Raw genomic sequence first — 12,190 nt, 5'->3', positions numbered from 1 at the left:
TTTTTTTTTTTAATTCATTTTTGAGTGAGAGACAGCATGAGCAGGGGAGGGGCAGAAAGAGAAGGGAGACACAATCTGAAGCAGGCTCCAGGCTCTGAGCTGTTAGCACGGAGCCCAACATGGGGCTTGAACTCACAAATTGCGAGATCATGACCTGAGCTGAAGCCAGACCCCCAACCAACTGAGCCACCTAGGTGCCCCCACAGAGTACATTTTCATATCAAAAACAGATCATTTCTGCTGTAAGGACAACAGTATAATTATGTTTGAAACACATCTTATCCTAACTATAAGCCTGTTTGACCATGGAAGTAAATGTTGTAGAAATACATTTTGAGAAATACTAAGAATATAAATACGTTGTTAGGGTATTCCAAAACGTCTGTTTGCATGATGATTATTACCTGTAGTCATGGGGACCTAATGAACTTTTTAATAGGGATAAATTGTAAGTACTGTCTCACCTTGTAAATCTACTCAACACAATTACAGCAGTACCTTTACAGTAATCTTCAGGGTTTGTTTTTTGACCTGGACATTATGTTAGAATTGGTCTTCCAGTCTGAAAGTACTTCTTGAGTACTACTATGTGTCAAACACCCAGTATTGGTCCTTGGAACTACTTCCTGCTGACTTAGCAGTAGGAGTTTTAGAGCCTTAAGGTACCTGTGAGATCATGTAGCCCCCTAAACTCATTTTTCAGATGAGGCCTTTAAACGTAGCCATGCTCAGGTCACACTGTAATTAATCAAGGGTTTTGGAGACCAAACCTTACAGCTCCAGATCTTTTGGTCTTTTTTTTGACTACATTTTCTTTTCAATATATTACTTTTAATCACATTCCTTTTAAGATTGAGATTAGTAAAGAGATACATCCATTTAACATGAGAATTTGGGTTAGATTATAAGGTGAGTAAAATTTAATATAGATAGAACTTCCCAAGTAAGTCTCTGGACATCTAGGTCTCCCTTCACATATCTGAATTATTCTTTCTTTTAGTTAAGGGAAAAAAATAGTTTTAAAGTAAGCATGTACTGTTAGTATTATTACTAAGGACTAATTAGTGCTAGTTTTTAATAATTGGTGCCTAGGTCAAGGATGCATGAGTCAGGTTCTTTTCTAAATTGATCTGCATAATCACTTCCTAGTGGTCAGTTATGGAAACATTTATTTATATGTTCTATTAATGGAAAACTGGACCTAAATGACTGTAGAATTTAACATACTGAGTTTAAATTATAAAATATATTCTTTTTGTCATACTTTTCAGGAAGATACCACTCAGTAGAAAATGAACTCAAGGTAATGTGAATTATGCATTAAGACATATAATATATTATGGGGAGAAATTTCTCTTTTAAAAGTCCGTAAAGTACTAGTGTGGTCTATAGAATTAGGTGTTAGATGAGGGGAGAAATAATTTTTTTAAGATATTTAGATTTTCTGTATTTTGTTGGCTCTTTTTAGTCAACATTTTCTCAGACTATAGAAAGCAGTCCTATCTTTTCAAGTCTTGTTCTGTCAAAAATGTTCCTTGGTTCGTGTTTATTTACATCATTATTTATACCTATTTAATGTATCCTGAAATGGTATAGACATGGGTTAAGACATGGGTTTTGGAATCAGAACTTTGTTAGTCTTATGACTTTGCTTTATGATCTGTGTGATCTTTAATAAGTAATTTGATTGTTCTTGAGCCTCATTTCTTTTTCTGTAAGTGGGGATTAATCTGCCTCAGAATTGTTGCAAGGACTGAGTGAGAAAACAGCTAAAAGCACCTAGTACAGTGCCTGGTATGTAGTAAGTACTCAGTAAATATTATCTCTTGTTGCTCATGATGTTATTGTCAGATTCACACCAGAGTGTGGCAAATAATTTAACTTCCATAAATCTTGGTTGACTCCTCTGTTAATGGGAAGAATACTTTGGGTGCCTACTTCACAGTTATTTTGGAAATCGAATGTGATCACGTGATAGCAGTTATAAACTCTCAACCTATCTGAGCTGAGGTAACAAATCTTGTACCATTAGGACCAAACAGGTAAAAACAGAGGGAATGGAAATCTGCCTTTTGGGAAAGTTTAGCTGAGGGCTTCAAGACATATCTTATTCCCTTCTACTTCCTTCTTCCCTACCCACCCCCCACCCCTACATCACTCCCAATTCCCATGTCTTTTTCAGATAGAGGGATAAGCACTTAAATGAACAGTGTGGGATATATATATATATATATTTTTTTTTTTTTAATCTTCTTTGTTCTTAAACAGATGTGTAACTCTCACATAAATTACAAACTTTCTTCTAACAAAGACCCCCCCCCCCCAAACTTATGTTAAGAAGCCATACTTTCTGAAAAGCTTTACTTGAATCATATGCCCACCAGCCATCCATTAGGTGTTCATTTTTCTGTATCCTTACTGCAATGTTTTATATTTTCATCAATTTGATATATTATTTCTTATTGTATTTTTTTAAGATAAGTTTTTTATTTTATTTTTAATTTTTTTTAAGTTTATTTATTTTTGACAGAGACAGAGTGTGAGCATGAGCTGGGGAGGGGCAGAGAGAGAGAGAGAGGGAGACACAGAATCCGAAGCAGGCTTCAGGCTCCAAGCTGTCAGCACCAGAGCCTGACACAGGGCTCGAACTCACGAGCTGTGAGATCATGACCTGGGCCAAAGTCGGACTTTTAACCGACTGAGCCATCCAGGTGCCCCTCTTATTGTATTTTTAAATGCATGTTCTTCTGATGACTAGTAAAGATAATTTTCTAGATCTTTCATATAGCCAAAGGCAGGACTCAGAATCCATTTACTTTTATTTTTTATACTTCTTTAATTTTTTACCTTCTTAAATTTATATCCAAGTTAGTTCCATATAGTGCAGTAATGATTCCAGGAGTAGAATCCATTGATTGATCCCCCACATATAATACCCAGTGCTCATCCCAACAAGTGTCCTCCTTAATGCCCCTTGCCCATTTAGCCCATCCCCCCACCCACAATCCCTCCAGCAAACCTCTGTTTGTTCTCTGTATTTAAGAGTCTCTTATGTTTTGTCATGTTTTTATATTATTTTTGCTTCCCTTCTCTTATGTTCATCTGTTTTGTATCTTAAATTCCACATCTGAGTGAAGTCATATATTTGCCTTTCTCTGACTAATTTCGCTTAGCATAATACACTGTAGATCCATCCACATTGTTGCAAATGGCAAGATTTCATTCTTTTTGATTGCCAAGTAATATTACACTGTGTGTGCACGTGCGTGCGCGTACATACACACAACACATCTTTATTCATCAGTAAATGGGACACTTGGGCTCTTTCCATACTTTACGTATTATTGATAGTGCTGCTATAAACATTGGGGTGCATGTGCCCCTTCGAAACAGCACATCTGTATCCTTTGGATAATACCTAGTAGTGTAATTGCTGGGTCATAGGGTAGTTCTATTTTTATTGTTTTGAGGAAGCTCCATACTGTTTTCCAAAGCGGCTGTACCAGTTTGCATTCCTACCAGCAACGCAAAAGGGGTTCCTCTTTCTCCGCATCCTCGCCAACATCTGTTGTTCCCGAGTTGTTAATGTTAGCCATTCTGAGTGGTTTGAGGTGGTATCTCATTGTGGTTTTGATTTGTATTTCCCTGATGAGTGATGTTGGGCATCTTTTCATGTGTCTGTTAGCCATCTGGATGTCTTCTCGGGAAAAGTGTCTATTCATGTCTTTTGCCCATTTCTTCACTGGATTATTTGTTTTTTGGGTGTTGAGTTTGAGAAGTTCTTTATAGATTTTGGATACTAACCCTTTATCTGATATGTCATTTGCAAATATCTTCTCCCATTCCGTCGGTTGCCTTTTACTTTTGCTGATTGTTTCCTTCGCTGTACAGAAGCTTTTTATTTTGATGGGGTCCCAGTAGTTCATTTCTGCTTTTGTTTCCCTTGCCTCCGGAGACGTGTTGACTAAGAAGTTGCTGTGGCCAAAATCAAAGAGGTTTTTGCCTGCTTTCTCCTCGAGGATTTCGATGGTTTCCTGTCTTACATTGAGGTCTTTCATCCATTTTGAGTTTATTTTTTGTGTATGGTGTAAGAAAGTGGTCCAGGTTCATTCTGCATGTCGCTGTCCAGTTTTCCCAGCACCATTTGCTGAAGAGACTGTCTTTTTTTGCATTGGATATTCTTTCCTGCTTTGTCAAAGATTACTTGGCCCTACATTTGTGGGTCCATTTCTGGGTTCTCTATTCTGTTGCATTGATCTGAGTGTCAGCTTTTGTGCCAGTCCTATACTGTCTTGTTGATTACAGCTTTGTAATACAGCTTGAAGTCTGGGATTGTGATGCCTCCTGCTTTGGTTTTCTTTTTCAAGATTGCTTTGGCTGTTTGGGGTCTTTTCTGGTTCCATGCAAATTTTAGGATAGTTTGTTCCAGCTCTGTGAACAATGCTGGTGTTATTTTGATAGGGATTGCATTGAATTCGTAGACTGCTTTGGGTAGTATTGACATTTTAACAATGTTTGCTCTTCCAATCCATGAGCCTGGAATATTTTTCCACTTTTGTGTGTGTGTGACGTCTTCAATTTCTTTCATAAGCTTTCTCTAGTTTCCAGTGTATAGATTTTTCACCTCTTTCATTAGATAATTTCTAGGTATTTTATGGTTTTTGGTGCAATTGTAAATGGGATCGATTCCTTGATTTCTCTTTCTGTTGCTTCATTGTTGGTGTATAGGAACACAACCAATTTCTGTGCATTGATTTTATATCCTGCAACTTTGCTGATTCATGGATCAGTTCTAGCAGTGTTTTTGTGGAATCCTTTGGGTTTTCCATGTAGAGTATCCTGTCATCTGCGAAGAGTGCAAGTTTGACCTCCTCCTGGCCATTTTGGATGCCTTTTATTTCCTTGTGTTGTCTGATTGCTGAGGCTAAGACTTCCAATACTGTGTAGAATAACAGTGGCAAGAGTGGACATCCCTGTCTTGTTCCTGACCTTAGGGGGAAAGCTCTCAGTTTTTCCCCATCGAGGATGATATTAGTGTTGGGTCTTTCATATATGGCTTTTATGATCTCGAGGTATGATCCTTCTATCCCTACTTTCTTGAGGGTTTTTATCAAGAAAGGATGCTGTATTTTGTCAAATGCTTTTTCTGCATCTATGGAGAGGATCATGTGGTTCTTGTCCTTTCTTTTACTGATGTGATGAATCACATTGATTTAACCAGCCCTGCATCCCAGGTATAAATCCTACTTGGTCGTGGTGAATAATTCTTCTAATGTATTGTTGGATCCGGTTGGCTAATACCTTGTTGAGGATTTTTGCATCCATGTTCATCAGGGAAATTGGTCTATAGTTCTGCTTTTTAGTGGGGTCTTTGTCTGGTTTTGGAATCAAGGTAATGCTGGCTTCATAGAAAGAGTTTGGAAGTTTTCCTTCCATTTCTATTTTTTGGAACAGCTTTAAGAGAATAGGTGTTAACTCTTTCTTAAATGTTTGGTAGAATTCCCCTGGAAAGCCATCTGGCCCTGGACTCTTGTGTTTTGGGAGATTTTTGATTAGTAATTCGGTTTATTTACTGGTTATGGGTCTGTTCAAATTTTCTATTTCTTCCTGTTTCACTTTTGGTAGTTTATATGTTTCTAGGAATTTGTCCATTTCTTCCAGATTGCCCATTTTATTGGCATGTAATTGTTCATAATATTCTCTTATTATTATTATTTCTGCTGTGTTGGTTGTGATCTCTCCTCTTTCATTCTTGATTTTATTTGGGTCCTTTTTGTTTTTGATCAAACTGATTAGTGGTTCATCCATTTTTTTTTTTATATATGAAATTTATTGTCAAATTGGTTTCCATACAACACCCAGTGCTCATCCCAAAAGATGCCCTCTTTAATACCCATCACCCACCCTCCCCTCCCTCCCATCCCCCCATCAATTTATCCATTTTGTTAATTCTTTCAAAGTACCAGCTTCCAGTTTCATTGATCTATTTTTTTTTATTGGTTTTGATGGCATCGATTTCTGCTCTAATATTTATGATTTCCTGTCTTCTGCTGGTTTTGGGTTTTATTTGCTGTTCCCCCCCCCCCCCCCCCAGCTCTTTAAGGGGTAAGGTTAGGTTGTGTATCTGAGACCTTTCTTCCTTCTGTACATAGGCTTGGATTGCTATATACTTTCCCCTTATGACCAAAATGGCAGTAATTTCTTAAAGTTTAATGCAATGTAGATTTTAAAACTGTTATCATTGAAGTTCCCCCCTTTTTATTTAGAAGTGGTAAACTCATAGGAAGTTGCAAAATAGTACTTCACTCAGCTTCCCCCAGTGTTGGCATTTTATATAATTGTAGTGCATTGTCAAAATAGGAAGTTGACATTGATGTATTATTTTTTATTAGACGATAGACCTTATTCATTTTTTTGCCATTTTTTTAGGTATTCATTTGGGTGTGTCCATAATTCTGTGCTTTTAAATCCCATGTATAGAGTCCTACAAGCACAGTCAAGATATAGACTGGTTTCATTATCACAAAGGAACTCCCTCTCCACCTTGTCCTATCCTGACAATTACTGCTCTGTTCTCTATTTGTATAGTTTTTCATTTGAAAAATCTTGTATACATGGAATTACAAAGTTTGTAACCTTTTGAGATTGACTTTTTCATTAAGCATAATACCCTTGAGATCCATTCAGGTTATTGAATGTATCAGTAGTTCATTCCTTTTTGTTGCTGAGCAGTGTTATTACATTGTGTTGAATATATCAGAGTTTGTTTAACCATTCACCCACTGAAGGAGATTTGGCTTGATTCTTTTTTTTTTTTTTTTTTTTTTTTTTGCATTACAAATAAATATTATGGGGCGCCTGAGTGATTCAGCTGGTTAAGCGTCCCACTCTTGATTTTGGCTCAGGTCATGATCTTGCAATTTGTGGGATTGAGCCTTGCTTTGGGCTCTTGCACTGACAGCGCGGAGCCTAATTGGGATTCTTTTCTCCCTCTCTCTCTGCCCCTCTCCTGCTCATGTTCTCTGTCTCTCTCTCTCAAAATAAACAAAAATAAACATTAAAAAAAATTCAGATATTATTGACATTTGGTGTGCAGTTTTTTGCATGTATGTGTGAACATAAATATGTTTCTGGGGTAAATGCCAGAGTGAAATTTCTGGGTCATATATGGTAAGTGTACAGTTAATTTTATAAGTAACTACTAAACTATTTCTTCAGATACCTGGTTTCTCTGCATCCTTGTTAGCATTTGATATTACCACATTTTAAGGTACTCTGATAGGTGTGTAGTGATATTGGTTTTAATTTGCATTTGCCTAATGACCAATGATGTTGAACGTTTTATTTTTGCCATTTTACCATCTGTATTTCCTCTTTGGCCAAAGGTTTGTTATGTATCTTTGCCCATTTTTTAATTGGGTTGTTTTTTTAATGTTGTTTTGAGAGTTCTTTATGTGTTTGGATTAAGTCAACAAATTCGACTGTGTGGTTTGCAAATATTTTCTCCCATAGTTTATCTTTACATCCTACTAACAGGGTCTTTTGCGGTGTGAAATTTTTAAATTTTAATGAAGTGGGATTTATGAGTTTTTTCTTTTATAAATTGTGCTTTTTATGACTTACACCTGTCAAATCTAGGCCCCAAAGAATTTCTCATTTGTTTACCTCTCAAAGTTGTTAGGTTTATATTTTACTATCCATGATTTTGAATTAACTTATTTAATTTACTTTCTAATTATTGAATTAAGTTTTTATCAGTGAGATTTAATGTGAGGCTCTTTCTCCCTTTTTCACTAATCCTATGAATGTCTGAGTTCATCTAATGAACTTTTCATTCTATTAAAATAAAATTCATTGATCTGTTTTGTACTTTCAATGGATCTTTTATCCATGTGTGGTTTTTAAGTAATCATACATTAAGTAATCATAAATGATTTTAAATAATCATACATTAAGTAATCATGCATGATTTTAAGTAATTATACATTAAGTAATTAACTGGAAGATACTGGTTTATTGAGTTATACAGATTTTCTAAATGTTGACACCTTTTATTCTCTAGTATTTTAAAAAATCCACATTTGTTAATAAGGTCACTTTTTTAAAAAATTTTTTTTTTTTTTCAACGTTTATTTATTTTTGGGACAGAGAGAGACAGAGCATGAACGGGGGAGGGACAGAGAGAGAGGGAGACACAGAATCGGAAACAGGCTCCAGGCTCTGAGCCATCAGCCCAGAGCCTGACGCGGGGCTTGAACTCACGGACCGTGAGATCGTGACCTGGCTGAAGTCGGACGCTTAACCGACTGCGCCACCCAGGCGCCCCAAGGTCACTTTTTTTAAAAGAAAAGTCTTTAAATTGAGAAATTGAGTAGCTTTGCAAATTCGTGGTAAAGGATACATATTTTCAGAGTTCTGATTTTTTTTTAAGGTGTAATTTTATCATTGGGTACAAATATACTCGGTTTTCTGTGCAGTGACAGACTTGATTTTCGAGAAAATCTTTATCAGATACCCAGTCTAAACCCCAGATACACATTCCCCTTGGCCTGCTCAAACTCTGACTTCCTTTGCCAGGGAATTAGATCCCCTCTCTTGTGATACTCTTCTCATCTGCTTGGGCTTCTAATTTCCCTTGTGTTTTTTTGCTCTGACCCATAGATAATTTAGGAGGGTGATTTTTAATTTCTACATATATGTAAATGTTTCAAATGTTTCTGTTGATTTTTTATTTTATTCAGTTGTACTTGGACAGTGTACCTTCCTTTTTATTTATTGAGACTTTAATAATGTGATTTGTCCTGGAAGATATTTCATGTTCACTTGAACAGTCTATATTTTGCTGTTGTTGGGTGGAATGTTGATAAATTTCTCTTAGGACTAGTTGGCTTATAGTGGTGTTCAAGGCTTCTGTTTTCTTGCTTAGATCCTGTCTAGTTTTATTATTGAAAGAGTATTGAAGTCATTATTATTGTTAAATCATCTATTTCTTCAGTTCTGTCAGTTGTTAATGTATTTTGGTGCTCTATTAGGTGCATATATGTTTATAATTGTTACATTTTTTTCATGGGTTTACCCTTTTTTTGGTTATAAAATGTTCTTTGTCTTTAGTAGTTTTTTAAAAATGTTTATTTTTGAGAGAGAGAGAGTGAGAGAGCAAGTGAGCATGGGTGAGGGGCAGACAGGGATATAGGGGACCTGAAGCAGTCTCCTCACTGACAACAGTGACCTCGACGTGGGGCTTGAACCCACGAACTATGAGATCATGACCTGAGCTGAAGTTGAATGCTCAAGTAATTGAGCCACCCAGGCATCCCTCTAGTAGTAATTTTTGTCTTAAAGTCTATTTTGTCTGATAATAGTGTAGCCGCTTCAACTCTTTTTGGTTACTGTTGGCATGGTATACCATTTTTTGTCCTTTTACTGTTAATTTATGTTTTTTAGTCTATAGTGTCTTATAGACAGCATATAGTTAGATCACTTTTTTTTTCCATCTATTCTACCAACTTCTGCCTTTTAATTTGAGAGTTTATTCCATTCACAATTAATGTAATTATTGGTAAGGTATAATTTACATTTGCCACTTCACTGTTTTTTGTGTCTCATCTTTTTTCTCTATTTCTTCATTACTGACTTCTTTTGTGTTAACTAGATATTTTCTAGAGTACTGTTTTAATTTCTTTGTGATTCTTAGTGGTCGTCCTACAAAATTAATGCCTTAAATCAGAAGAATCTAGTTCTGATTAATATCAAGTTAATTTCAATAGTGTACGAAAACTTTGTGTCTATATACCTCCACTCCCTCCTCCTTTTTGTTGTTTATTATCATAAATGTTATATCTTTATACACACTGTGTGCCCATCAACACAGATGTGCAAGTATTGTGTATGAGGTTTTGTTTTTGTTTTTGTTTTTTGGTGGAGCCAGAAGTAGAGCCACATGTGTTTATTTAGTTTTTATTTAAATTCCAGTTAGTTAATGTAAAAGGTAGTATTCATTTCAGGTATATAATGAAGTGACTCAACATTTCCATTCATCTTGTCTTAAATTTTGTCTTAAATTGGATAGGAGAAAAAAGCTACAAGCAAGAAATACATTTATGTGGTTCTTTATATTTATTTTTGTAGTTAATTTTACTGGTGACCTTTAGTTCTTCATTTGTATTTGAACTACTGTCTAGTGTTTTTTCATTTCAGCCTGAAGGAGTTACTTTAGTATTTCTTATAGGACAGGGCAGCAACTAATGCTCTCAGTTTTGATTATCTGGGAATGTTTTAAGTTCATCTTCATTAAAGAATAATGCTAGATAAAGAACTCTTGATTGATGGTTGTTTTTTATTTCTTTCAGAACTACCTTCTGACCTCTTTATTTTTTGATGAGAAATCTGTTAATCTTACTATCTGTTACACATAATGAGTTATTTCTCTTGCTGCTTTCAAGATTTTCTTTGTCATTTTGTCATTTAGCAGTTTGGTAATGGTGCCTATGTGTAGATTTCTTTGAATTTATCATACTTGGAGTTTTTAAGCTTCTTGGAGGTATGGATTACTGTGTTTCTTCAAAATTGGAAAGGAACTTTTAGCCATTATTTCTTCTAATATTTCTATGACTTTCTCTTGTCTCTTTCTCCATCTCTCAGTAAAAATGTGTTGGCTCACTTGATGGTGTTCGACAGATTTCTGATGCTCTGTTCATTTTTATTCATTTTTTTTTTCCTCTTTCTGTTTCTCAGGCTGGATAATTCGGTTGACCTATCTTGACGTTCACTGTTTCTTCTGCCTTCTTATACCCATTGTTGAACCTTTATAGTGACTTTTTCATTTCAGTTATTGTACTTTCAATATCAGATTATGTTTGATTTTTCCCCCCAAATAATTTTCGTCTTTTTATTCATATTCTGTATTACGTGAGACATTTTGTTGAAAAATTACATTTGGACATTTTAAATAATAAATGAACATTTAAATTTTATGAACTGTTTAAATACAAAGGTTTAAATAACAAAACATGGCAACTATGGAGATTTTGTCTTTCCCCAGGGTCTATTTTTGTTGCTGCTTGTCGTGGTGGTCGTTGGTGTAGTGACTTTTCTGAACTAAATCATTTGTGTGTGGCAACTGAAGTCTCTACTTGTTTAGCTTCGTGGTTAGCTAATGATTGAACAGATATGTCTTTAAATGCCTGGAACCAAAGAACTCTGTTGTTGGGGATGTACCTTCAGCACTCAACCAGGCATTTGACCTCTCTGCCTTAGCCTTTACTTTCTGTTTGTGCAGGGCCCCTCAGTTAAAAGAGCTTGGGGCCCTCTCAGGTTTTTCCTGAGCTTATACACAACCTTGGATGTGCACACTAACTTAAGCATGTACTTCTAGATTCCCTGGAATGTGTTGGAAGTTTTCCAAGTCCCCATGGTATCTCAATCCTAGTTTTTAAGAACTTTTGGATTAGTCTGGTGTTTGCCCCACATGTTAGCCACCACCTCAACCTATAAATGTTTTCAACAACACTTTTCTTGGGGAAAATGTCTTTTGCACTGGGCAAGCTGAATTAAGTCAAATATAGATAGCATTGCAAGTGGTATCTTTCTGGGAGCTACCAGACAGTCCTAATAGTAATAATTTGGGGAGAATGAAGCTTTCAGTGACCTCCAGCTTTGTTTTGCTCCCTCTGATGGCAGCTAGGCTGCACTGGGAATATGGGCTATAATTTTTCAAGGCTGCCATCTATTTAGAAAGCAGGGAATGGGACTAGGACAAGTTAAAATGTCACAAAACTTGTTCTTGCTGAGAGTCCGTCCTTCCTTCCTTCCTTCTTTCCTTCCTTCCTTCCTTTCTAAAAGCACCCTGGGGCAAACTTTTGGTTAATTTTGAGAGTTCTGATAAAGTTGATTCCAAATGTTTTTGCCAGTTTCCCCATTGATTTTGCAGGGGATTGAATTTTTGGAGGTACTCACTGTGCTATTTTATTTTCTCTGATGTTACCGCCACTTGGGCTCTGACATCTTACACTGACAGGCCTCCATATTTAGATGTGGCCCCAACCCTCCAGATAATTTAAAGGTTATTGTCCTAAAAATTCAGGGATATGACAGAGTTATAAATGGTGGAAACATGCTCGTTAAATATATAGGCAGCACAATACTTAGTAAGGTACTAAACTGTGGGTTTTGTAGAGTCACCTGTAAGAGC

General features: G+C 36.1%; 1 protein-coding gene across 4 annotated transcripts in view; it reads left to right on the top strand.

Annotated features, from left to right (window-relative positions):
- The window catches only part of SHOC2 (SHOC2 leucine rich repeat scaffold protein), a 108,006-nt gene that overhangs the window by 24,564 nt on the left and 71,252 nt on the right, over window positions 1-12,190 (top strand). Inside the window, exon 1 of one of the 4 annotated variants that reach the window (XM_078434830.2) lies at window positions 1,283-1,303. The exons of the other annotated variants lie outside the window; for them this stretch is intronic. The gene's annotated coding sequence lies outside the window, so the exon portion shown is untranslated. Of the gene's footprint in view, window positions 1-1,282; window positions 1,304-12,190 lie in introns of those variants that run through there. 4 annotated transcript variants of the gene reach the window in all.

Source organism: Panthera onca, chromosome D2 (assembly GCF_046562875.1).
Source record: "Panthera onca isolate mPanOnc1 chromosome D2, mPanOnc1 haplotype 2, whole genome shotgun sequence".
NCBI classification, from domain to species: domain Eukaryota; kingdom Metazoa; phylum Chordata; class Mammalia; order Carnivora; family Felidae; genus Panthera; species Panthera onca.
Note: the sequence above shows the minus strand (reverse complement) of the source record. Positions and strands in the feature narration are given on the sequence as shown.